Raw genomic sequence first — 27,851 nt, forward strand, 5'->3', positions numbered from 1 at the left:
AACACAAAATAATGTTAATTCATATTATTTCAACACTTACCCACCCATCAGTTATAATTTTTATTTAACTTAGCCCGTACTAAACAAGTATTTACCTGTCGATTACACTTCTATCAATTTTTGCACAGATCTCAAACTTTAGGGTTTACATTCCTTCAGCCAATAGGTACAGAACAGGTTTTGTCTGAAAGCCTTCAGATAATGCAGGATTCAACATTTGCTTTGACTTGGAATCTCCTAAGAAAAAAGTAGTAATAATTAGTACTTCAGATTATACAAAAGATTAAAAAGGCTATAATATTTCCCTATTCTACACCGATCAATTACTATTATTATAGTTCATTTCGCTCAAACAAACACACTTAAACATAAAAATCATTTCTCTATTTAAGTCACAGTTAGCATTATGCTGAAACATTTGATTAACAAAAATTATACTTGCTCAGTAAACTAAGAAATTACAGGGCACTTTGGTTTTGCAATATATCTTAAAACTCCCTTTAAACATTTCTTAACACGCATTAAAACATCACAGGTATGGAACTTTACTAAATGTTAAGAACCACAGGCAGTCTTTGAAATTTTTGTACACGTCAAAGAATTCATGCATATTCTATTACGGTATATGATGGATTTCAGGAGGCTATTTCCTCACTCTCTGGTACTACAGTACACATTATAGTCAAAATCTAACACTGTTTAACTTCCTTTTTATGTAATTAAAATCACACACATACTGATCTCGCCTCCCCCAAAGTATCCTCTAGCCCACCACTGCAGATCCATGGAGAGACTGAGAAGGTTGTAGGAGCTTAAAAAATGGTTGTGGAAGCATCACTTCTCCATTTTACTATAGCAAATTAAGAAATACCTTTAACATAATTATTATGTTCCTTCGGGGAGATAGCAAAGTATATAAATAAAGTCTTATTTTTACTATTATATTTCATGGGCTGAGAGCGGTTTTGGTAATTCAAGACTACAGTAGTCTCACTTATCCAACACTCACTTATCCAACATTCTGGATTATCCAACACATTTTTGTAGTCAATGTTTTCAATACTTCGTGATATTTTGGTGCTAAATTCGTAAATACAGTAATTACTACATAGCATTACTGCTTACTGAACTACTTTTTCTGTCAAATTTGTTGTATTACATGATGTTTTGGTGCTTCATTTGTAAAATCATAACCTAATTTTATGTTTAATAGGCTTTTCCTTAATACCTTCTTATTATCCAAGATATTCGCTTATCCAACGTTCTGCCGGCCCGTTTATGTTGGATAAGTGAGACTCTACTGTAATTATTTATTTTTATTTCATACATTTATATCCCATCTGACACACACATACCTGGGGGGGGGGGGGGGGGACTCAGGACGGCCTCACAACTGGCAACCATTAGATGCCAAACACAATTATAACAATTCCAGTTAAAACAAATACAGTAGAGTCTCACTTATCCAACACTCGCTTATCCAACGTTCTGGATTATCCAACGCGTTTTTGTAGTCAATGTTTTCAATATATCGTGATATTTTGGTGCTAAATTCATAAATACAGTAATTACTACATAGCATTACTGCGTATTGAACTACTTTTTCTGCCAAATTTGTTGCCTGACATGATGTTTTGGTGCTTCTTTTGTAAAATCATAACCTAATTTGATGTTTAATAGGCTTTTCCTTAATGCCTCCTTATTATCCAACATATTCGCTTATCCAACATTCTGCCGGCCCGTTTATGTTGGATAAGTGAGACTCTACTGTAGTTAAATTAGGGTACACTCTAGTTTATGCAGCTTGTGTGAATACAACATATGATAAAGAGAACATAGGAAGATTTCTGAGGCCAGTGTTAAAAAGGAGACAATAGTAATGATGATTTAGCATAATTCTAAGACATAATTCTGAAAAATGGAAACTGACACCAGATAAACTAGTAACTTTCCTGAACATCCCTGTCCAGAATACTGGAAAGTCATTTTCCTGCAAACTCCTCTCCAGTCCCCATTTTCCCCAAATACATTCTGAATTCATATATGAATACCCCTTGTCAAGACTAATCATGCTGCTTCACAGGGATAAAATTCTGGTATAAGGGTATTCAGTATGACATCCATATTTGAAGAACTAATGTATGCATATTTACTTGTCTAGTTTCATTTATTCATTTATGGCCTCCTGCACAAGCTGTGACCTCTTCTTGGTACCTCCATAGTTTGTCCCACTGAAAATCATAGGTTTGCTATTATCTACCATTTGACATATCTGCATGAAATCCTTGAAGGTATTTCTCATGGAGAGTCATAATGTATTCATACTAAATCCTTGCAATAGTTTCTTCGTCAAATTTTGAGAATAAAATTAATGATCAGGAATGAATTAATCTAATCTAAATTCACTCTCCAGCTACTTGGATTTTGACAAGGAAAACAGCTAACAGATAAATCAATTTAAGAATCTCAAAAAGAGGCTTAAGGAAAACCAACTCGAGCAGATGAGGGGTTTGTCTTTTCTTTTCTTTCTGCCTTTGTCGCTCTGCTCAGTATGAATAAACTCTAAAGCCCAACCAGTAGTTAGTTTTACTAGAGGACCACTGTGAAGGGATGGTGATTGGTACATAAGACCAACTTCCACAGCCACTATCTATTTCCTTAGCATATCATAAACATCTTGAAATCTGTCACTAGGAGATACAGACAACACTTCTTCAAGAACTCAATTTCATCTATACCTGCTGATTCCAATAAAGGAGAATTGCATGCTTCAATATCTGACATTCATAATAGTGGGTGAAACACCATAAAAATGTTCTCAGACTATTTTGCTTATTGTGATGCCAGGAAAATAGGTTCAATCACAATCTTTTAAACATCAAGTTTCCTGCCCATAGAAAAACAGTCTTTTGGTAACTTCATGTACAATATTTCCAGAATTTCAAAGTGTTAAAGACCAAAAATCAAAAATATTCATAAATGCAGTGGCCATAGCACTATACAATGTTTCTGAATGTTGCACAATATAGTTGAGCTCTAAACAGGAATCAGATGACGTGAGCCTTTCTACTCAATTCAGACGAGTGCCAACTTGAATCATGATCACAATGTCATTACAGCAAAATTAATGTGCTTTGATTTTTGCATGTGCAAAATAACAAATATTACTTAATTAACTATACTCAAATATGCAAGAACACGCAATTCCAATAAGAAGCTGTACACGTAAACCAATGAACAAGTCCCAGTTTAAGGCAAAGTACTGTACAAGGTACATTTCCCCTAGCCAGTATCTTAACTAGAAAATTGATGAAAGCCTTTTATAGACAAGCATCCTCCATTTATTCAGCAATTTGTGTTTGCCTGAGTGGGAAGTTATCTTTTCCCATATTCCCCCTTGAGAAACAAAACTTAAACTGGGGGTGGTATTCTGTCCTTCACCTCACTCACAAGAAGAGCTGAAGTTTTTCTATGCTCCCTGCAAATGATGCTCCTAGACTAAACAACTGCCTTTTTATTCTCTCCAAAAGCTTCTAGAATCAGCATCCTTAGGTATCCCTGGCAACAGCAGTCAGCCAGGATAATATCCCATGGCACTGGCCAACTTGGCTGTGCAATAAAATCAATGATAGGTTTGTTCCTACTCAAGATTCTCCTCAAATTTTGGGATTTGGAACTAGCAGTTGGAGAAGAAAAATAAAAGGAAGAAATAGAGCTTCTGCATATTTGGTATGGTAAAAGTAGTGTTCTCTCATTTTTCATTGGGTCTCAAGAATAAATAAAAACACTAAAATCCAGTAAAGGCAGTCCCCAAGTTATGAACAAGGTAAATTCTGTAGATTTGTTATTCAATTGAATTTGTATGTCAGTAATAAGAGGTACATTTAAGTGTAACTCCATTTAAGTGTAACTCTATACACACACACACACACACACTTTAGCTTTGGATAGCATAGGGAAGAATTGACACTACTGTAGTATTTGTTCTGCTGTCTGTACCCCTGTTTAGAAGATTACACCTCACTTTCCATCTCTGTGATAATTGGATTTTGAAAACTGTGGCTTGTTGTGGAAACAAGGATTGCTGATGAAGTTTCAGTGGATACACATTCCCCCCATGATAACTCTTCCAGGAGTGAATTTCCCTTGAGAGGGGTAGATTTCTTTCACTTCCTGTTGTCTCAACCCTGTTCTTAACTATGTTTGTAAGTCAGATGTTTGTAACTCAAGGATTGCCTGTATGATGAAAGGTGGCATGTCAAATACTGGGAACTGGAAAAATCACATGGTCAGGAAGAAATACAATGAAATTTTAGCTAATAAAACCCAAATTTATTTATTTTACTTATACATCCTGATTTCCCCAGTGTGAGACCTAAAGGATGACAAAATTCAAAGTGTTTTGTCTAACAAGCTATGCTGGTCATATGAGTGAAATTCACATAAGATACCAAACTGGATGGGTTTAAATGGCACAGATAAATCCATGGTGGAGGAGACTATCAAAATGAAGTCATCTAAAGTTATTTTTGGTAGTGGTATTGGTTATTCTTTATACCTTCCAAGGGTGCCTAGTCTATCTCCATATTGAATCCATAATGACAAATACTACACTTTAAAGTAGTCTGAGTTACAAATCTTTATCACAACACTGACGGAAATTCCATAACCTATTGCAAAACATAACTTATTGCATAAGCTATTGGAACATAACTGCACCCAGTCTATGGGCACATATCCTTTTGGCTAATGTGAATCTCCATGAGTATGTGGAGACCACCTTTGGGAAACCACTAGTCAAGAAAAGCATTACCTTGTTAGAAGTCAACTCTTTTAACAAGTGATATTCAGAAGCATTAATGTAATAGCACACAGGTAACTTCAACTGTTACTGAAGAACCATGTCTTTAGATTGCCAAGGGTAAAGACATGCCACTACAAAAATATATTTGGTTAGCAGAAGATGGTTGTTTCTTTGCATTTGAAGTTGCCCAAAAGATATACACTCCCTTTAAACCTCTTAGTTAAAATATGCACTCAGAGATAAAACAAAGTCCTCTTTGAAAAATAACATATCTTGTATTAATTCACCATACAGGCACATTGCTTTATGAAGTTCAGTTACAGATAGGATATAGCTCTTCTTCTCTGTGTGCTGAGAACAGAGGGTATCAGTCTTTATCAATAGTCCACAGTCTTTGAGTATAGTTATACTCAATGAAGTCCATACATATAGGGGCTTCAGTCTTAAGCAGGCTGCATTTTCCCAGTGTTGTGAGATCTTGAGCCGCAACCTGGAATTACCATAAACTGATGGGGGAGTGTGGTTAACAATAGTTCATTACCCATACCATCTCAAATCACTATTCCAAATGATGGAGTCCCATTTCCAGTAGCACCCTAAAGAATTTTACAAGTTCCTATCTAATATTTAGCTGGATTCACCCCCTACCCCCTCCCTTTTAAGTTGAACTCTCTGGTTCTACTTTCTGAAATAGCAGAAATCTAGCTTTCTCCATCTTTCAAATGCCTGCCCTTCACCTATTTAAAGACACGTATGATATCACCTCTCAGTTTTCTCTTCTATAGGCAAAAGCTAGTTCTTCAACCATTGTTCATATAGGATTTGGGTTATAGACACTTTACTATCCCTGTGTCTTAGTAGCATAGGAAAAACTGCCAGTCAGTATGAACATAGCCTATTGTCTTACTCAGCATAAGGTACATCCCTGTTTCCCATGTTGTACTATTATAATATTTCAGCAATATGATAGAACTTATCCCCCACCCAAAAAAAAGAAATACTGGTAAAAATTTATCTCAGCAATGAATATTTAAAAGTTCTTAAATTGACCTTAGGATAGCTCCAGTTCTTCAGTCTCAATCAGAAAGAGCTACAGTATAAAGTGCATTGAGAATTCAAGTATATGCCAATGAAGTAGTGCTAAGCTGAGGAATACCAGAGTCATAGTACGGCTTCAAGTAGGGAATTTCTGCAGTTATACAAATATTGACAGATTGCAGCTCCCTTCAGATCAAGTCAACACAGCCAATAGTGAAGGAGCATAAACCTGCAGTATAACACCATGTGGATAACAACATGTTCCCCAATCCTTGCATTTAATGTGTTAAATTACTTTAGGAATTGTAATTACAAGAAAAAAATTGCACATCCCAAAAAACTAAAGTCAAGTCTTGCTAAGTGCTTTCAACTTAAACGATCAAAGATGCACAGTAAACTTTCATATACAGTGTGCCCTCACTTTTCGCGGGGGTTAGGTTCCAGGCCTGCCCGTGAAAAGTGAAAAACCACTTTTTATTTTATTTTATTAATTTTAATATTTATACATTATTTTGGTCCTTTCCCTTCACAACCCACCCACGGTCAGGCCCTGCTCGGCCTCCCCCACTCACTGGTGAGGGTGCTGCAGGCCCACTCCCCCCACGCACACCCACGTGGCCGGCCTCCCTGTCAGCAGGCCTGGAGGGGAAAAGAAGCGGCACAGGGTGGGCTCCGCTAGGCCCAAGGCGTGCCTGGTGAAAGAGGCGGGGGAACTGCAGTGCCCTGCCCCGCTCTCCTGTGACGCAGGGGAAGTAAGGCAAGGCAAAGCAAGGTAGCACTGCCTGCTGCCTTTCCTCATACGGGTGCTCGCACCCGCACTCACTCTCCTGCCTTCGCCTGTGGCAAGCGGATCTCGAGCAGGGGAGTGAGCGCCCGTGCAAGGAAAAACAACAGGCGGCGCGGTACTGCCTCGCTTTGCTTTGCTTCCCCTGCGTCAGAGGCGAGTGGGGCAGGGCGCTGCCATCCCTCCGGCTCTTTTGCCAGGTGCACCTTGGGCCTAGCAGGAGGAGGAGCCTGGCATGTGATAAGGAGGAGGAGAGGAGGAAGCGGAAGAGAGAGTGAAAGTCGGGAAGAAGGACCGTCCCCTCTTCTGAGTCCTCCATGTTTCCCAGCATGGCCGGCTAGAGTGGAGGCGGCAGAAGAGGAGTCTCGCCACCTCTTCCAGGCTCTTCTGCTGCCGATGCCGCCCGCCCTTCCCCGCTCACTCATGGAGCGGAGTTCATTCTTCCCTGGCAGAGGCCGAAGCAAGGGGGCAGCCCTGACGAGGAGAAGCAACAGAAATGGGGTGGGTAAACAAATAAATAATTTTTAAAAATTCCACGATAGAGCGAATCCGCGGAAAGCGAACTGTGAGATTGCGAGCGAATACTGTACAGACTACAGACATACAATGAGGCTTTGTGTTGAACTATTCTGCTTTATCGGTCATATTCCAAGGATCTTGCAGATATAAATTCAGCTTTTTCAGTTTTTCCTATTAATATTAGACTAAGGCAGTGGTTCTCAACCTTGGGTCACCAGTTGTTTTTGGCCTTCAACTCCCAGAAATCCCAGCCAGTTTACCAGTTGAAGGTCAAAAACATCTGGGGACCCCAGGCTGAGAACCACTGGACTAAGGGATGGTGATTGGCATGGGTTCACCAAATAAGCTGTCTAGCTTGAACCTTGAACATATGAGGGCTATCCACAAAGTAGGTTACGTTTTGGAATTAAAAATGAACAAAGTATAGGAGAAAACATTTACCATATGCAGTTGAAAGCCACACCCAAATACCACATCTCACATAGTCGCCATTCAAATCTAGGCACTTACCATAGCGATGAATGAGCTTTGCAAATCCTTCCCCACTAAATTCTGCCGCTTGCGCCCTCAACCACTTGTTTCCAATAATGGGGGCGTGGCTGGCAACGCAGAGTTTTGGCGACGCTGCGCAGCTGCGGAAAGGGCTGACCAGTTGGTTGAGGGCGCAAGCGGCAGAATTTAGGGGGAAGGATTTGCAAAGCTCATTCATCCCTATGGTAAGTAAAACCAATTCAGAGTGGTGGCAATGCTTCCTGTCTTTCAACTGGCATTGGAGCATCACATTCATAAGGCAGCTGAAGCCAAATGGTCTTCTCTTAGTACGAGATAGGGATACATGCGGTACAGGCTACAGTTTTGCCCTCCATATCCTTGGATTCAATCATTCATGGCTTGAAAATATTTTGTAATACAAAAAGCAAACCTTAATTTTGCTATTTTACTATGTCGTTGTATTTAATGGGACTTGAACATTTACAGATTTTATTATCCACAGGGGATCCCGGAATCAAACCCTAGCAAATACCAAGGCTCATTGTAGTTGGAGTGTAAGTGACAAAGTATCAGCAGATGATAGAACTATGAAAATCTTCTCTTGCTAGTGAACAAATACCATAGAGCACTGAAAGATGCTCTATGGATTACCCATACTGCTGTCTGTCTTTAGGTTCAATATGAGCCACAAAGCATTTTTATTCAACTCTCAATAGACCTAAACAAAAAATTTAAATGCTCAAAATTTCTAGAATAACTTGTGAGTTTGATATTTTTTTAAAAAAAAAATCTGATTAGAGTTTGGAATGGTATTGGTAGCAAAGCAGAAGCTTTAAGGATCTAATCGTGTCCACCAGGAACGAACAGTATGAAGGAAATGTCCCTTCTAACTTGGTGATTCTACTGTTCCCTATAATATCAGATAGAGATCAATTATCAACAGGTAACAGTTTCTTATTCAGGAAACGAACAAAAAATTGCAAGAGCAGACATGTACATTGTAATGGATAGAAATGTAACTTGTTACTTATTTAAACTAACCGAGGAAGATACGATATGCACTGGCACTGTTTGTCCTAATTTTACCTGCAACTATAGTGAAATTTACTCAAACAGAAACTGAACAATTCTCAATAGATCTATAGCTAGCTATTACTTAAAGATATTTTGAAAATTGTTTATGTATAAATGACAGCTGCTGGAAGATAGAGCTATCTCTTAAAGGTGAGGAACTTAGTGATCCACTATCTCTCTTGCATCAATGCTTTGAGCTGAGATCACACAAACCTCTCCCCATTGCCTTGCCAAGATTAATCATTTTCTGAGGACAACTGGTCTCAAGGACATAAGAGCTTCACTGAGAAGCAAATGATACAAACCAAACCAGCTGCAACCTACCAGTAATAACACTGCACCTGTTGAATGCCTCAGGCAAAAAGCACAGAACTTCTAGTAGGAAACAATAAACTGCAGTTCAAATTCAAAAGAAAATGGATGAATAGGTTATTCATATTTTGGTAAAGATTCTTTCAACTTGCTTGGAGAGAAGCTTTTCATATTATTTGCTGGGGAAGAGAAAAATAAACAACACATTTTTGACATTTCAGGAAGGTATCTGTGCTCTTCTGGACATACAGTGCCAACACATGGCAGTACAAGCAACATAATTAACAGCAAGATGACGATCTTCAGATATCTGAATCTGGTCCCTCAGCTTGGATGCAAAAGTTACACTGGCAAGAATATGACTAGGAGTCAACTAGTGGTTAATAATAGTTAATAGTTAAAATCATGGAACAAATTGCTGCTGAAATATCTAGCGATTATGAACTCTGATTAGTTAGAATATTTTGAATGTGTAAATGTTCTCTGAACACTATTCTGTGTGCACCTACTCAATTTGCATGTTAATCACCTAACTTTAGAAATAGACAAAAGTTACCTATGAAGGTTTTGGTTATAAAGCCTTTTGAATTTCATTTTTTAAAAGAAAGGTGGTTAAGTCATGTATTTACAGTAGAGTCTCACTTATCCAACATAAACGGGCCGGCAGAACGTTGGATAAGCGAATATGTTGGATAATAAGGAGAGATTAAGGAGAAGCCTATTAAACATCAAGTTAGGTTATGATTTTACAAATTAAGCACCAAAACATCATGTTAGACAAATTTGACAGAAAAAGTAGTTCAATACACAGTAATGCTATGTAGTAATTACTGTATTTACAAATTTAGCACCAAAATATCACGATGTATTGAAAACATTGACTACAAAAATGTGTTGGATAATCCAGAACGTTGGATAAGCGAGTGTTGGATAAGTGAGACTCTACTGTAATTATCTATCTTGCAACATGTACCTAAATAGTGAAGTGTAGGCATTGCCCTCATGTACCAGTGGCAACTGCCTATTTTCTTCAGTATTGTAGTTCAGTAAATTAGCATCCTATGCTTGATTACAGCTGTATACTGGTCATTATTTTCCTGTTCCTTACTGGCACTACTCTTCTATATAAGCACTGAACTGCCATGATATCGCCTCTTTTCAATGGCCATGATTTTTACTCTGTTGAAGCTGAGTTTGTATATTAATCTGCTGTGGTTGTTATGTATTTTATATTGTTGTATTTTATACTGCTGTATTTTATTGTATGTTGCTGGGCTTGGCCCCATGTGAGCCGCTCCCAGTCCCCTCAGGGAGATGAGGCGGGATATAAAATAAAGTTGTTGTTGTTGTTATTAGCAGCAGCAGCAGAAGAGCCAATGAGCTAGTCTCTCTTTCAGAGGACCATGCAAAGTTTGATACCCAAAAACAGCTAAACAACTTTTGAACCTGTCCACTGTCTGGCCAGAACAGATGTAGTTTACCAAATAATTCATAGAAATAATCTGGGATCACACACAGTGGAAGAACTAAATGTCTTTCGAGCCTATGGCAGATTATTGCCAAAACTAATAAATGCTGGTGAACTTAACCAAAGGGCAACATGATAAGGATACAGGGCCCTTATCAATGGCAAGCAAGGTGACACCTGTGCTTGTAAAAAAAATTTTTTGAGGAGCCACAGATTGCAGAATCATAAATCTGAACACTACACTTCTTATAGAAAGTAAATGGGTTTCTAACTGTTCCCTTGGCTCTGATGGACATGTTACACGGCCAAGATGACTGAACATAAATGACACATAATTATGCATGATTGAAGTTAACCATCTTGAAAAAATATTCAATATAATTCATATTGGTTAGCTAAAATATAGCCATTCCTGCACACTCATAATTCATTGCTATATTTTTTCATATAGTATATGCTACCTGCAGAAACTATGCCCCGTTCTCCAGTCCTAATTATACAGTACAGCCACAGGGGATACATTTCTGGCCTTACCATGGAAATATGAAACCACAGATAATAGTGAATCCTATTTGAATTAATGACTTCCAGTAGAAGCATACTGTAGAATCACATTGGAGGAACTAGAACATGCCTTGAACAAGTGAATTCATGGATACCCATCCTGAAGGCATACTATCAGCATTTTTCCAATCATCCTTAATCAGGGGGCACCTAAATTACTGGTCACAATGTAACTGGAATCCCATCCATACTTTTTGTATATTCAGATATAAGTAGATTCTATGCATATGTCAAAGGCAGGATTTGGAGTCAAAAATATGAATTTTGATACAACCCACTGAAAAGTTGAGGGTCATTCCACGGAGAAGAGAAAGCACTAACAGTGGTCCCTAACCCTAACCGCCACCAATTCCTTACCCAGGAATTCAAAAAAGCAAGCAGCAGTGCCACAACAGAGAGGGCAGTGGTGGTCAGTCCTTTTAAGTTCTCCCAGAACAAAGTTCTTGCATTTCAGCATTCTACTCACAGATTATGGTTCCTGCCTATCTTCGTGACCGCATCGTCCCCTATGAACCTACGCGCTCTCTGAGATCTTCCGGGGAGGCCCTCCTCTCGCTTCCGCCTTCTTCAGAGTTACATTTGGTGGGGACGAGAGAGAGGGCCTTCTCGGCCGTGGCCCCCCGGCTCTGGAACTCCCTCCCCAGGGAGATTAGGTTGGCGCCTCCCCTACCATCCTTTAAGAAACAATTGAAAACCTGGATGTTTGGGCTGGCCTTTGGAGAGACAGCCATTGGATGACCAGCCTCATTATAATTATAATTCTATTCTGAATGTTATTAGGTTCCTTTCACTGGGATATTTTAATCTAATGATTTTATCTTATATTGCTGCTATAGTACCCCCACCTTTGAAGTTGACTGAATTGCATTGGTGGTTGTTTGATATTATTACTATTGATATTATTGTTGTTTAAATCTTTGTTTTAACTTGTTTTATCATCTTCTTGTGTTTTAAACTGTGTGTATTGTTAATGTATTTGTGCTGTTACTTTTGTAACATTGTGAGTCGCCCCGAGTCCCCACGGGGAGATGGTGGCAGGGTATAAATAAAGCTTTATTATTATTATTATTATTATTATTATTATTATTGATAAGAGTAAAGCTGCAGTACTTACAGTGACCTGTGCATAATCAACCTTGGTTTTTTTGGGTTGGTTTTTGACTAAAATTTCTAGACTTATACATGAGTATACAGGGAAGAAATTCTTAAATTCAACTGTGCTATAGCTTTGTTTTACTATAACAGTAGTAAATGCAACAACATAAAGTAACCCCACATCATCCTGCTACTACAAATGAATTCAGAGTACTTGTAAATATAGTACATATTGTATAATTGAAATTTAACAAAGGTATTGATGTGACATCTGTGTACTGGACCATTTCATAGACAGATCCTTTTCTAACTGGATGCCTTCATACCCAACTGTACAGAGTAAGCCTGATAAATAAGAGTACAGACCACAAAAAGAGATACAGGGCCCACAGACAATAGAGGGTGGATGTAAAAGAGTTATGAACATAGAGGAAATTCCTTTTCTGTGGACCACTAATGAAAACATACATTTTTGTGGTCACATCAATAACCAAAGCTTTCAAAGCTCATCTTAATGTTTAAGAAAGCTCATACAGCTTTAGACAATCCTTTAGATAACCTTTAGAATCCGTTTAAAACCAAGGTTTTTTTATTAGATAGGGAAATGCATAGGCAACCAATGCAACTGGTACAAAATAGGTAACATGTGTCCTTCCCAGTAAGTATCCACCAACATTCAGACAAGTAGTGAATTTTGAAACAAAATCTTCAAACTGCTTTCAAAGGCAATTTGCATAAAAATATTTAGCCTACATACATACAAACCACTCTCGATACAATGCAGATATTGTGCCACTCTATACTTATAAAAATACTGGCTGTGCCCGGCCACGCGTTGCTGTGGCGAAGTCTGGTGGTATGGGAAATAAAGTATTGAGGAATTGGTGGTAGTTAAGGTAAAGGGTAAACGTTTTCCCCCGACATTAAGTCCAGTCATGTCTGACTCTGGGGGTTGGTGCTCATCTCCATTTCTAAGCCGAAGATCAAGCGTTGTCCGTAGACTCCTCCAAGGTAATGTGGGATGACTGCATGGAGCGGCGTTACCTTCCCGCCGGAGCAGTACCTATTGATGCACTCACATTTCCATGTTTTTGAACTTTTGGGTTGGCAGAAGCTGGGGCTAACAGTGGGGGTTCTCTCCGCTCCCCCAATTCAAACCTGCGGCCTTTCGGTCCAGAAGTTCAGCAGCTCAGCGCTTTAACACGCTGCGCCATCAGGGGATATTATTTCCTAAAGGTTGTGAATATACAATATTTCTGATTGGTTTTTTTTTGTCTGTTGGAGGCAAGTATGAATGCTGCGATTAGGGAAAATGATTAGGATGTAATGGCCTTGCAGATTTAAAGCCTGGCTGTTTCCTCCCTGAGTGAATTTTTTTGTTGGGAGGTGTTAGCTGGCCCGGATTGTTTCCTGTCTGGAATTCCCTTGTTTTCAGAGTGGTGTTCTTTGCGGTATTTTATGTGCTTCTACTGTCTGTGGCCCTGAGAAAACAGAGGATTTGCCAGACTTTGATGATGGGAATACTTTGTTGGGAGGTGTTAGCTGGCCCTGATTGTTTCCTGTGTGGAATTCCCGTTTTCAGAGTATTGTTCTTTATTTAGTGTTCTGATTTTAGAGATTGTATTGTTCTGTTTGATTATACCACATTAATTTTTATATATTCTGATTTTAGTGTTTTTGAATACTTGGAGCCAGATTGTATTCATTTTCACGGTTGACCGCAACACAATAATAATAATAATAATAATAATAATAATAATAATAATAATAATAATAAGTAATGATAGTAATAATAATGACTTTGGTAATACACAGTGCTTCACTCCCTTCTCAGCTTCCTTTCTGGAAGAATCCTTTCTTGGGAGGTATTAGCTGGCCCTGATTGTTTCCTTTGTGGAATTTCCAATTTCCCTGCTTTCAGAGTGTTGCTCTTTATTTACTGTCCTGGTTTTAGAGATTATATTGTTCTGCATTATTCTATCCCAGTAATTATTTCATATTAAAGTAGAATCTCACTTATCCAACATTCGCTTATACAACATTCTGGATTATCCAACATGGTCTGCCTTTTCGTAATCAATGTTTTTGTAGTCAGTGTTTTAAATTCATTGTGATATTTTAGTGGTAAATTTGTAAATACAGTACAGTAGAGTCTCACTTATCCAACATAAACGGGCCGGCAGAATGTTGGATAAGCGAATATGTTGGATAATAAGGAGGCATTAAGGAAAAGCCTATTAAACATCAAATTAGGTTATGATTTTACAAATTAAGCACCAAAACATCATGTTAAACAACAAATTTGGCAGGAAAAGTAGTCCAATACGCAGTAATGCTATGTAGTAATTACTGTATTTATGAATTTAGCACCAAAATATCACGATATATTGAAAACATTGACTACAAAAATGCGTTGGATAATCCAGAACGTTGGATAAGCGAGTGTTGGAAAAGTGAGACCCTACTGTAATTACTACATAGCATTACTACGCATGGAACTACTTTTTCTGTCAAATTTGTTGTATAATATGATGTTTTGGTGCTTCATTTGTATAACGATTACCTAATTTGATGTTTAATCGGCTTTTCCTGAATCCCTTCTTATTATCCAACATATTCACTTATCCTGCCGGCCTGTTTATGTTGGATAAGTGAGACTCTACTGTATATTGATAATCTTATATTATCTGCTTAGAACTGGATGAGGCCCCTTCACAGCTGTATAAAATGCACACTGAAGTGGATTATATGGTAGTGTGGAGTCAAGATAATCCAGTGCAAAGCAGATAATATAAGATTATAAATGGGTTATATAGCTGTGTGGAAGGGCCTTGAGTCTACACTGCCATATAATCCAGTGCAAATTAGATAATCTGTGGAAGAGGCCTAAATCTGCCTGTCCCCCGGGCTGAGTTGGTTGCTAGGAGACCAAGTGGGCAGAGATTAGCCCTCTAACTGGCAGCAATTGGATAAAAACAATTACTCATTTCCCTCTAATTTATTTTTCTTTTCTTTTTGTTGTATCAACCTAGAGGTGTAGATGATGGGTTGTGTTGTCAAATTTCGAGGTTGGGGGGCCTGTAGTTTTGTTGTTTTGTCGGTCGCCGTGATGCCATCACTCATTTATATATATACTAGCTGTGCCCGGCCACACATTGCTGTGGCGTATGGGAATTCTTTGTTAGGTAGGTGGAATAGCAGTGAATAGCTTTGTAGCCTGAAAGCCTGGCCATTTTCTTATGTGAATCCTTGTTTGGTGAGGTGGAATAGAAAGGAATAGGCTTGCTGCTTGGAAGGTTAGGTAGTTGCCTTTTAGGGGAATGTTTTTTTGGGGTGGTAGAATTGTAATGAATAGCCTCAGTGGTTCAAAGCCTGGGTGATTGCTACCTAGGGGAAATCTTTGGTTGGTCAGCTTCAGAGTAGTATCACTGTTTCAAAGCCTGGTCGCCTTTTACGAAGGTTAATCTTTTATTGGTGTGGTTGAATTGCACTTAATATCCTTGCAGCTCCAATGTCTGGCTGCATTTATTATTTTGTAATATATATATATATATATATATATATAAACAAAATATAGAAAGCATGGCACATTGCCTGTTGTGGCTTTTGGCCTTTTTTGGTGTTTTTTGTGTGATTGTGTTGTATCTTACTGGAGGCAGGGATGATGGATTGTGTTGCCAATTTTAGAGTTTGGGGGGTGTTGGGTTTTGTTGTTTTGTGAGTCGCCGTGATGCCAAAAGCCTTTTATATATATATAGATGAGACTTCTAGCCATCAACACCACCAGTGTCCTCAAATATAGTGGCAAATGAAAAAGCTGTAAGCTTGGTCCAAGCAAGTACAATTCCATTCAAAATCAGATACACATCTCCATTCAGTATGGTAGGTTTATAACACAAAGTTTTTGGTTCTTGTCTCTTCTTATTTATACCTGATCTGTTTCGAGAAACTTGCTGAAAAAGTCCTCTGTTATTTCAACGTGCACAAGAGACCAAGCAACCAAATAATTTCTGCCAAAAATACTATACAGATGTTAAAAATATGGATTATTTATTGAGAAATAAATTCAATTTAGCATAGACTATATTACAGCACAATCCTTGTGATAACTTTGTCTGTATATCCAAGCAAAGTTACTATGGAACAGTTTATTGAAATACCATGGAAATGTATTACTGTGTGAAACAAAAGGAGCAGGAGGAAAAGTTACAGAAATTTCTCTCACAGCAATCTAGAGTGTTGCTGAAGTGAAATATACAGGAACACACCTGCTGCACTTGACGGGCATGAATCAAAGGACTCTGAAAGTTATTACCTACACTATTTCATTTGCTCATACCAGTAATATGGGCAACAAAAAGCACAGGGTCAATTTTTATTGTCTTTTCTTAGATAGCATAACAGAAATCTACCACTCAATTAAAAGGGCTCAACCCATGGTTCCCCAGACACTTCTAGTGGTCACAGCAAAGACAACATATTCATTTTTTCTTCCCTTTTCCAGGAAAAAAAAGAAATCAATGAAGGGAATTAACTTCAATGACATCTACTGCCATTGGACAAAATCATATTTAGAATTCACTTAACACTGATATGGAAAGACAAAACTTGTACTACTGTATGCTGGGTGTTAGAAATGCAATTATCTTAATAAACAGGCCAATTTTGAGTTGAAATCAAACAGAACAGGATAGAATATTTCAGATAAGGGTCCCAAGCAACTCTTCCTTCAGAATTCTTCTTGAAATCAGCATTGCATGTTCTCATGATTAGAAAATGCTTCTTGATAGGTATACCAATTATTTCTGAATGAGAGTGTAAACACTCCAAATTTCACTACATAAGAGATCTACCTACCTGAACCTATGATTGCCTCTTTTGTTCAATTGTCCAACCATTCACTGCATTTATACTAGGTTGACAACATACTGTCTGATGGCTGCTAATAAACACATTATGCAATGTCTGTAACTAACTACACAGAAAGCTGGCTTTGTACACCATCTGCCTAAGTAGGAAAGGAAAATTAACACATGGAAACCTGGACTAATAGGATCATAAAAACACTACTATACTACCTGGATAAACTCTCCATAGCTACAGACATCATACAAGTTTATCATCTGTCATATACACAACAGAGTCACATGAATCTACCAAATTGAAACAAAAGTTTCACCTACCAAATATGCCTTAGATGAGTTTTTCTTCCAAAATAGTTGCATTATCTACTACTGCACTATATATTTTACCAATATACTTGCTAATATCATCTTGTGTCGTCTAATGGACTTATGCAATGCCCTTCCCTGGGAGACTCAAGGCCTGAGCTTCTTTCTGAACCATTGAAACAGGTTTTTTGTTATTTATAAATTGCTAAAAAGTATACTGTGCTTTACTAAATAATACAAAAGGCAGGTCTCTACATCAAGGAGTTTGCAAACTCATTTTCAATTGTGAGTGGAAAAACAAAAAATATTGGAGAGGCTAAAGAAACAGGGGATGAATGTGAGCAATGGGCCATCTGCTTTCACTAGCTTTCAGTAGTTAAATCTAATAATTTGTACTGAAGCAAAACTCCTTTCCTAGTCTTTAAGGTCTGGGAAATTTATGACACTATTTAAAAGACATATAGAGCCTAAAACCTAATGAAAACAAAACTAAAAATAGCTTAACCTTTAACACTGGTCACTAAATAAAGAAAAATTGGGGGAGGGAAGAGAGAATGCAAGCTACAGTTGAGAGCTGAAAGATAGGGTGGGGAATGGAAGAGTGGTAAAAAAAATTCTAGTGTTTAGCAAGACAGACAGCTTCTTGGCCATTTCAATTTTCTCTCTACATAAAGATAACAGATTCTTGAACTTTACACTGTCAACAGGTATTTGTGTTTTGGTGAAACTGTGGAACAACGGAGTCCCACAGCTGGAGTGCAGCCAGTGGAAAAACAGCCCTCATGTGCCTTGGTATCGATATTAATATGTTTATTAAATAAACAGCCACAGAACTTACCAAGAGGGTTAAGTATCCCTACTATCGGCCTTAAGCCTCTTAAGAGTTACAGAGGCAAGAACAAGCAGCTTTAACAGCAAGAAAACAATGCTTTTTTCTGTACTTATTTTTACTTTTTCTTTAAATCCCCAAGGGGATCTAATGGTTGTGTTTTTCACTTTACACCTTTATTTTTCCAAATTTGCAATACTCTTGAACATCCTAAACAGCTAACCCTTAATAAAGTAGGTAGGGTGTTGCTGCACCCCTCCCTAATATTAAACAAATATCTCTGCTTATTAGATAGCTCACCTATAAGTCTGAGTTCCATATTTCTAGTGATCATACATACCAAGCACTAAAATCCCTTTCTTTTACTGGAATTTACTTGTTCTTCTTTTCTCTGATACTCTTTTTACTGCTTCTGTCTGCTTTCTATTGAACAAATTCTCTTTGATAGCTCTCATAATGTGGGCCTCTTTGACTTCTGAGACTGAAACCAACAGGATGGCGAGAACATTCACAACACTACTACCAGAAACCATTATGGACTTAAACATAAGGAACAACTGCATTGATCTAAAATGATATTTCTATAATTTTATAAGGGAGTATAGTTATAAAAAGAAGACACCACATTCCCAAAATGTAGGATAACGCATGTCTAAATATAGGTACAAATGTCTCATGCTTACATAGGTCATACTGATTGCCCTAGGCAAACAGTCAAGTGCAAATGTCCCCACTTCCACTACAACCAATGCTATATTGCTCAACTTTTGAAATAAGAGATGCTCAGAATATTTCTACAGCACTGTTTTCAATCTAAAAAACAATAGTACTGTCAGAACTATGTACACATAGCCTATCCTGGCTAGGAATCTAGAATAGTACTGGCAAGCAGCTGGCAGCAAACAGAAGGATTAGGAAGACTTGGTAAGCAACTTTGTCTAAGACCAGTACCCTAACCCAATTTCAGTTGATGGCAGGTTAATCACAGCAAATACCCCAGTACAATAATACCCAATTTTTAGGACCCAAAATCATAAATAAATTACACAGGAAAGTCCTATATAGAACTCTGTTCATCTGTTTTTAAAGGTGGCTTTTTTTGAAATCTTAAGAGGAAAGGCATGTTTGAGAAACATTCATCTATTATACAGATTTCTTATAAAAAGAAATCACCACCACACACAGCTAGAAGTACAGTACAATGGTGGAAAAATAAATTCTACTTATACCACAATGACCATTATCCAAATGTCTAAAAGGACATCCTATTATTCAATTGACTGAGGACTTTATAACCCTTTTAACAGAAAAACACATGCTATGCACATCACCAAGGCTGAGAAAATATGATTTGCACAAAAACACTGGCATCACCATGTCCAGCTGTGAAAGCTGAGTCTAGCTTGGATATCCAAGACCAATTTTCTAAATATAGCATTGTACTAGCTCTAGTCATACCCTGCAAAACTATTTCCAACTGTGAAAATAATGCAAAACTGCTTTAGTCTATTTAAGACTAATATTAATCTCCATAGCAAAATACCTACCCTTTCCCAAGTATTTGTTTTTCAAAGAACACAGAAAAGTTTCAACCTCTTCTTGTGTGGACATGGGGCATGGAAATGGAGCACCTAACAAGTCTTCTGCATTCTAACCTCTGAAAATGGGACAACAGCGCTAACACCTGGCTGATTAGGCATGATAAACATTCATTGCCTCTAGGCACCAATCCCACTAAGCTGACATCTGTGGAAAGCTTCCATAATATTGGCCCAACTGAACCATGATTGTGCACAAATTCTGCATGGTAAAGGAAACATGCTCCCAGTTGAGTAAGGTAGCTGATGGTCAGATGTAGCTACCCTATATACCTCATGTATATTGGAGGGCAGGTTTGGGGGCCAAAATTATGGATTTTGACATGACCTATGGATGTCAAGGGTCATACCATGAAGAGAAGAAACACCATCTCAGGGGGCTAACTTCAGCTGGATGCTACCACCATTTCCCTGCCCAGGCATTCAAAAAGCCAGAATCAGTGTCATGACAGAAAGAATAAAGGGTACTGGTATTTCTTTTAGATTTTCCCAGGATGGATTAAGCTCTTGCCTTATGCCACTCTGCACAGAGAAGAGGATGATTCCTTCTGTATTAAGAAGTTGCCCTAGGTTTTCTGGATTGATTTTTTAAATCAAATTTCTAGACTTATGTATACAGTGTAAACTTTAAAGCCATTATTTCATATACTGAATAGTGGAATCCAGAATATAAGCGTTAAAGAGATATCAAAACAAGGATGGGCAAACAGAGACCCTTTCTAAATGAAACCAGGTAAGTCTTTAGTTGTCATAACGTAAGAAAAACAATGCAGAGTTCCTGGCTTTAAGTGATGTGTGAACACTTTACCTGGGGAAAAGGCAAGTTGCTCCTTGACCCTGTTCAGGCAGGGCTCTAGCAAAGAATAGCAAACCTGGTAGTTGTACATGAAACCACATTCTGTATAAATTAGGGATGGGGACTGTGGGACCCTGTAGATATTACTGAACTATATTTTCCAGCACTCTTCATCATTTATTTTGTTAGTGAAGGCTGATTAGTTAACATTAGTCAACATCACCTGGAGGGGGGAAAAAGTTTCCACCAGTGGTACAACTGAGATAGTCGATGTTATTCTTCTGTCACAGCACCAAGGTCCTCTTGATATCGAAAGAAAGCTACATGATGCAGGAAACAAGTTGAGCATCAAATTATAAGGATGCTCCAACCCACTGAAGGATCCTGCAAATGACCTGCACCACAGCTAAAGTACACAGGGGCTATCCTCTGGGCAATTTTTAAAACGCTACATGCAGATAGCTTAAGCCTTTCTACACTCTACTCACACTGGCCTCTTTAGCAAGCAAATCTCATCACATATGATTTCTTATAAAGCTCTAAGCTTTTGGCTAAACCTACATTCTTATATGGATAAGAATGTAGGAAGCCTCAAAACCTACAGGTTTATTATTGTATGAATTTTCATTAGGAACACAAAGAACCTTCTTCATGTACAATAAAGCTTTGTGACACATTAAAGACTAGCAAGTTTTATTTAGCATTTCATGGATAGCAAAGCCACTTCAAAAACATATGGAGTGCTACCTCAGCTGGAAGATATTTATAAACACATGCTAGGGGAATAAAAACCCTCTATGTACCCAATTAAGTATATTATACAGGCTGACCATCCCTTATTGAGAATAACAAAATCTGATGTACTCCAAAATCCAAAACTGTTCACATGGGTGGATGGGACAGTCCCACCCTTTGCTTTCTAATGATTCAAGGTAAAAAAAAAAACTTTGCTCCATGCTCAAGAGATAACTATATGGTATAAAGTTATCTTCTATGTGTATAGGTTATATATGAACTATAATTGATATTTGTTTAGATTTGAGTCCCATTTCAAAGATCTTATTATGTACGTCCATACAACTCCAAGAATTCCAAAATACATAAAAATCCAAAATCCAAAATACTTCTAGTCCCAAGCACTTTGGATAAAAGGCAATCAACCTGTTCTACTTTTCAATTTTCCTACAAATATGTAGTTTACTATTATTTATATACAAATAATGAGATTAAGCTATCAAGTACCTGCCTGAGCTGAATCAGAATTTGAACTCCTCTTAGTTCCCCAGCAAGAGGTCCCCATTATTACTTCTAATTGCTACATACATCAGCATCAGAACTATAAGCTGTGTACATGCACCTTAAAGCAAAAAACCAGCCTTTTTTGCAGAAAGGAAAAGATCTTTAATAAGGTCTTTGTGTTTAATTCTAATTTAATGTTTGCATTTTGTGTATTTTAAAATTGTATACTAATGCTTTTATCTCAAGTCACTATGATTCTCCTTTGGGGAGATAAAGTGTGGGGTATAAATAGATATAATAATAATAATAATAATAATAATAATAATAATAATAATAATAATAATAGCAAATTTCATCTCTTACCCACCTCTCCTCAAGGCTTGAGATGAGATAATGATAATGAAAATAATAACTGATTACTTATTATCACAATGTATCTAAAATATACAGACCAGAAAATACCTATTTTAAAAATATAGAAACAAAGATTAAAATGCCAATATTAATACATTGTAAATTTAAACATTCATAGTTTAAAAATGACTAGGTAGGCCTGCCAGAAGATAGGACTTCAATCATGTTTTAAAATTGTGATAGCTCAATTAGAGTTTGGGTCTCTTCTGACAAGGTCATTCCACAGTTATGGGGTGGCTGATGAAAAAGCCTTTGAGTGAGTTGTCAGTCAGGTTCTGATTGACTAGAGTAAACATCCCCCAGAGAATCGCAGTGTGTAGGGTGAGGATTACATAGGACAAGGTGATCCTGTAGGTAACCTGGAAGCAAACCACACAAGGCCCTAAAAGTTAAAACACTTTTTACTTTGCCTGGAAACGAACTGGCAACCAGTGTAGTGTCTTTTAAAACTGGTACAATATCCTCACTCCTTGATGTTCCCATAATCCATATCACTGCCATGTTTGGAACAAACTCAGGGCTGAGGTAGTAGCCCAATATACAGCAAACTGCAGAATTCCAGTCTTGAGGTGCCCAACATATGTGTAAGCAAGCACCACACAGGGCGGTGTTTTAAAAGGCCTGCAGGCAGCCTAAAAATTTCATTAACAAAAAGTGGAAACAAAATTTGCCATTTTGACCTTCAAAGCCATACATGGTTTGGGTCCAGATTACCTACAGGATCACCTTCTCCTGTACAATCCACCACAAATATTTAGGTCCGGGGGGGGGGGGGGGGGGGGGCAGTTACTCCAATTAGCCAAAACCCAACTGGCAACCACCACCGAACGGATCTTTTCATCAGTCACTCCATGGCTGTGGAACGACCTGCTCGTAGAGCTCTGACAACTGGATCAGCTGTCACAATTTAAGATACAAGTGAAAACTTATCTCTTCCGGCAGTCTTCCCAAGACAGTTTTAATGGCGATTTTTAAAATTCCACTGTATGCCTTGTTTTAGTTCTGTGTATTTTGATACGCATTTTAGAGAGATATGTTTTGATAGGTGTATTTTATGGGGTGCTTTATGTTTATTCATGTTTTAGCAATGTTGTAACCCCCCTCGGGCCGTGAGAAGAGGTGGGTAAGAAAAAACTATTACTGTATTATTATTATTAAAATAGGAGAGGGAATCAAATGTCAGAGATGATTACTCAACTAAGTCCATTTCATCAATGAACTTTACCATAATGTATCCTGTTCTACGTATGTTAATCGTATGGTGCAGGCATCGGCAAACTTCGGCCCTGCAGTGTTTTGGACTTCAACTCCCACAATTCCTAACAGCCTACAGGCCAAAACACTCGGAGGGCCGAAGTTGGCCCATGACTGGCATTGTGTTTTAACGTTTTTGATGTAGTTGCATCCTGTCTCGAGCTGAAGAAAAGGCAGATAATAAATGTATTATTATTACTGGGAAAAATACATCTAAAGGAGGCCTAAGTAAACCTGGGGCCTCCAGGTGTTTTGGACTTCAACTTCCACAATTCCTAAAAGCCGACAGTCTGGATTGCTGTGAGTTTTCCGGGCTGTATGATCATGTTCCAGAAGCATTCTCTCCTGACGTTTTGCCCACATCTATGGCAGGCATCCTCAGAGGTTGTGAGGTATCTTGGAAACTAGGCAAGTGGGGTTTATGTCTGTGGAATGGTGTCCAGAGTGGGAGAAAGAACTCTTGTCTGTTGGAGGCAAGTGTGAATGTTTCAGTTGGCCAACTTGATTAGCATTGAATAGCCTTGCAGCTTCAAAGCCTGGCTGCTTCCTGCCCCGGGAAATCCTTTGTTGGGGAGTGTAAGCTGGCCCTGATTTTTTCCTGTCTGGATGTCCCCTGTTTTCTGAATGTTGTTCTTTATTTACTGTCCTGATTTTAGAGTATTTTTTAATACTGGTAGCCAGATTTTGTTCAATTTCATGGTTTCCTCCTTTCTGCTGAAATTGTCCACATGCTTGTGGATTTCAATAGCTTCTCTTTGTAGTCTGACGTGGTGGTGGTGAAGAGTGGTCCAGCATTTCTGTGTCCTCAAATAATAAGTCCTGTCCAGGTTGGGCCATTAAGTGCTTCTGCTATGGCTGACTTCCCTGGCTGAATTACTAGTCTCTAACTCTGACATGGACTAACTCTGGTAGTCCATGTCAACCCAGTTACCATCACTGGCCACACAACCAACCCACACAACCCTGTGAAATCTAGCTGGCTTCTGTAAATTAATGTGGCTGTTTTATGTTCAAGTTTTACGTCATTATATAATTTTTGCCAGATTATGTTCGGTTTAATTTATTGATGTTAGATTCTAATGTTGTTTTTGTATGTAGGGTTTTCCTGGGATAAATATATCAGTATTTGTTTGTTCTATGACAGCATTTAAAGTTGGCTTCTGTAAATTAATGTGGATTTTTTATGTTCAGGTTTTATGTAATTATCTAATTTTTGTATGATTACGTTTGGTTTAATTTACTGATGTTGGGTTCTAATGCTGTTTTCGTATGTGAGGTTTTTCTGGGATTATGTCGGTATTTGTTTGTTCTATATGGAGGCATTGAAAGTTGGCTTCTGTAAATTAATGTGGATTTTTTTGTGTTCAGGTTTTATGTCGTTATATAATTTTTGTTTTATTACATTCAGTTTAATTTATTGATGTTAGGTTCTAATGTTGTTTTCGTATATAGGATTTTCCTGGGATAATTATGTCGGTATATGTTTGTTCTATGGAGGCATTGAATGCTTGCTGTTGTATGTTGTAATCCGTCCCGAGTCCCAATGGGGAGATAGGGCAGAATATAAATAAAGTATTATTATTATTATTATTATTATTATTATTAGCCTGTGGTGTCTTTAATGTTCCTCGATTCGTGTTTGGGCCTTGCTGCGTTGGGAATTGTAGTCCAAAACACCTGGAGGGCTGAAGTTGGCCCATGCTTGATCTAAAGGGGAAACTGGTCTCTTCCAATTATTTTAGGAAGTCGGCCAATGAGAAAACAAGGCGGGAGGGGGGGGGGGAGAATAATAATAAAGATCCCTTGGATGCTGGCGGAGGATCAAATGCGGGGCCGCTAATGCAAACCAGGGGAGGGCAGGCCTCTCCAAGCGACGCCCTCCCCGCACTCCCTCCCCGCTTTCCCCTCGGCGCCATCGTCCCTGGGAGAGACGGAGGTCGAGGACGGCCAACCTCCCTCCCTCCCTCCGCGAACCCGCCCCTCCTCTTTCCCTCCGGCTTCCTACGCAGGAGGCAAGTGCAGGCCCGAGCTCAAGCCTCGGCCTCCCTTAATCCCTTTCCCCGCCTCTCACTCACTCACTCTGGCCTCCTCCTCCTCTTCCCGCCCCTCCTCCTTCCTTCGTTGGGCCTGTACCTCGTTTAGGAGCCCCGCGCTAGAGTAGGCCACCAGGCCGGGCCCAACTGGCTTCGACTGAGGCGAGAGCTGAGGAACCGCCGCCGCCTTTGGCTTCCCTCACGCAGCGGCCTCTCCTTCCGCCGCCCTTCGCCCTCGAAGCCCAAGCGCAGCCAGCAGCACGGACATATTGGGAGCCCCCGTCCCAGCCGCCGCGACTGGGCCCGCCCTCGCTCCCTCCTCCTTCGCCGCGCAACGTCAGAATGCACGCCCTCCGAGAACGGTCAGCCCGGCCGGCACGCACAAAATACAAGCCCCTCCTGCTATTGGTTGACATCACCGTCGCTCAAAGCCCAGCTCTCCGCCTCTACTTTCCCATTGGTCTTCTTGCCCTACCTTTCTCGCTGCCCATTGGCACATCGACTTGTCACTTGCCCTATCTCAACCTCGCTTTTATTGGTGCGCGGCTCTGCCCATCAACTTCCCCGTCCTTTCCTTACCTATGCGCAATTTTGAAAAAAAATAATCCCAAGGGCTATGCAGCTCTGGATCTCATTGGTCCAAGTAGGTGCCAATTAAGTGTACATCTATTGCCTCTTTCTTTCACCAAAGATGAATTCTCTCCCCCCCTCCCCCTCCCCGCTGTATTTTTACTTCATTATCATTGGCTCTAACAACTGCCAATCTTATCTGGCTTCCGCGTCCTCTCAAACAGCCAAGAGCGCAGGCGCCAATTCTTGCATTACAATTGGGAGGAACCGAGGAAAGGGTGGGAGCAACAAAATCAAGGGCGGGGTTTAAAAAGCGCTCTCTCCAGTACAACCCTCCTCCCCCCCCAAGGCCGCAATAGACTCTTCCATGTGATTGGTTAAGTGCTGGAGCGGCCTTCTCTCCGGTACTTACCAAGAACAAGAAAGGGGGGGAGGGAAGAGGGAGAGAGAGAGAAATGCCCGTATGTTCTGTCATATTACATCATCGCCAACCAATAGGAAAGAAGGATCTGTTTGCCTCTCGTGCTCAGGGCGCCTGAGGCTTCAGTTGTGGGAGACAGGAAGCGGTGCTCTAATGTGCTCTGCAGGAAACACATGCTCCATTGAGTTAAAGGAAATTTACTTCCCAAAGAGGTGCTTTTCACTGCCAAACACTTTCTGGATTAGTCAACTCACTTTGCGATATGCCCATCTCCATATTTGTGTGTGACATTCCTATGCCACTTGACCACAAAAATAACAAAGCATGTACTCACCATGACATAACAACTGTGGGTGCATATACACTGCCCAATTGATGCAGTTTGACACCACTTCAACCACCATGGCTCAATGCTATGGAATTGTGGGAGTTGTCTTAAGGCTTTCATGGCCGGAATCACTGGGTTGCTGTGAGTTTTCTGGGCTGTAGGGCCATGTTCCAGAAGCATTATCTCCTGACGTTTTGCCCACATCTATGGCAGGCATCCTCAGAGGTTTTGAGGTCTGCTAGAAACTAGACAAGTGGGGTTAATATATCTGTGGAAAGTCCAGGTTGGGAGAAAGAACTCTTGTCTGAGGCAAGTGTGAATGTTGCAAATGGCCAGCTTGATTAGCATTGAATGGCCTTACAGCTTCTGAAGTCTGTCTGCTTCCTGCCTGGAGGAGTCCTTTGTTGAGAGGTGATTAGCTGGCTCTGATTGTTTCATGTCTGGAATTCCTCTTGTTTTCTGGGTGGTGTTCTTTCTTTACTGTCCTGGTTTTAGAGGGTTTTTTTTAATACAGTAGAGTCTCGCTTATCCAAGCTTTGCTTATCCAAGGTTCTGGATTATCCAAGCCATTTTTGTAGTCAATGTTTTCAATATATCGTGATATTTTGGTGCTAAATTCGTAAATACAGTAATTACAACATAACATTACTGCGTATTGAACTACTTTTTCTGTCAAATTTGTTGTATAACATGATGTTTTGGTGCTTAATTTGTAAAATCATAACCTAATTTGATGTTTAATAGGTTTTTCCTTAATCCCTCATTATCCAAGATATTCGCTTATCCAACGTTCTGCCGGCCCCTTTAGCTTGGATAAGTGAGACTCTACTGTACTGGTAAGACCGCAAGGGAAGAACCAAGCACACTTATTTGAGAAGAGTATATGGACACCATGAAAATGAACAAAATCTAGCTACCAGCAGGAAGATTGGAGAAAGCAAGCAGCAGAAGGATTCCAAGGATTCGCATAGGGTGTGCAAACGGGCTACCTCGCGAGGCGGGTGTGGAGGCCTCAAAATGGGAGTTCCAGACAGGAAACAATCAGAGC

General features: G+C 39.2%; 1 protein-coding gene across 3 annotated transcripts in view; it reads right to left on the bottom strand.

Annotated features, from left to right (window-relative positions):
* ppm1b (protein phosphatase, Mg2+/Mn2+ dependent 1B) overlaps nt 1-25,831 on the bottom strand; it is a 57,208-nt gene extending 31,377 nt beyond the window's left edge. Inside the window, exons 1-2 of one of the 3 annotated variants that reach the window (XM_008115717.3) lie at nt 25,585-25,828; nt 96-237 (exon numbers count right to left, since the gene is read on the bottom strand). The gene's annotated coding sequence lies outside the window, so the exon portion shown is untranslated. Of the gene's footprint in view, nt 1-95; nt 238-25,530 lie in introns of all 3 variants that reach the window. The other 2 variants (XM_008115715.3, XM_016995505.2) reach the window with 2 other exon arrangements.
* Between the last annotated feature and the right edge of the window lie 2,020 nt (nt 25,832-27,851).

This window comes from Anolis carolinensis, chromosome 1 (genome assembly GCF_035594765.1).
Source record: "Anolis carolinensis isolate JA03-04 chromosome 1, rAnoCar3.1.pri, whole genome shotgun sequence".
NCBI lineage: Eukaryota > Metazoa > Chordata > Lepidosauria > Squamata > Dactyloidae > Anolis > Anolis carolinensis.